Source organism: Geospiza fortis, unplaced genomic scaffold, assembly GCF_000277835.1.
Source record: "Geospiza fortis unplaced genomic scaffold, GeoFor_1.0 scaffold275, whole genome shotgun sequence".
Lineage (NCBI taxonomy): Eukaryota > Metazoa > Chordata > Aves > Passeriformes > Thraupidae > Geospiza > Geospiza fortis.
The window spans coordinates 4,646,464-4,646,993 of record NW_005054341.1 but is presented as its reverse complement, the minus strand read 5'-3'; positions in this window follow the sequence as shown (position 1 = coordinate 4,646,993).

Sequence of the window (530 nt, the reverse complement as noted above, 5' to 3'; positions counted from 1 at the left end):
CGCCGGGAGAGCCCCCAGCCCGCGGCACGGCTGCTCCCAAAATCCACGGGGTGGGTGGGATGCGGGAGGTGCTGCTGCAGGTGCCTGGCGTGGCTACCTGCGTTTTCCATCCTTCCAAGGGAAGCCAAAGGGCAGGACCCCTGATGCACCCCTCAACAACCCCCTGGCACCGTGTGCTCACAGCTTTACACACCCCTCCTCTTCATCCACACCTGTGCACAAACCCCGGCACTTCACACACCCCACGAGAATCCGTGTTTTTCCGCGGCGCTGAGGAAAGCCAAGCCAGGTGAGGAGGGGAAGGCGAGGAAAGCCAAGCCAGGTGAAGGGTCGGAAAGGCGCTCCCGCACTTTCAGCCTACCCCTGACCTGTGTATTCACCCTCCACACATCTCCCCCGGCACTTCACTTTCACACCTTCGCACGCCCCCACAGCAACTCGGCTCTGAGGAAAGCCACGCCAGGTGAGGAGGGGGAGCGAGGGCAGCCGAGCCCGGCGGGGAGGGGAGGAGGAGGATGGGGGGGCGCGCC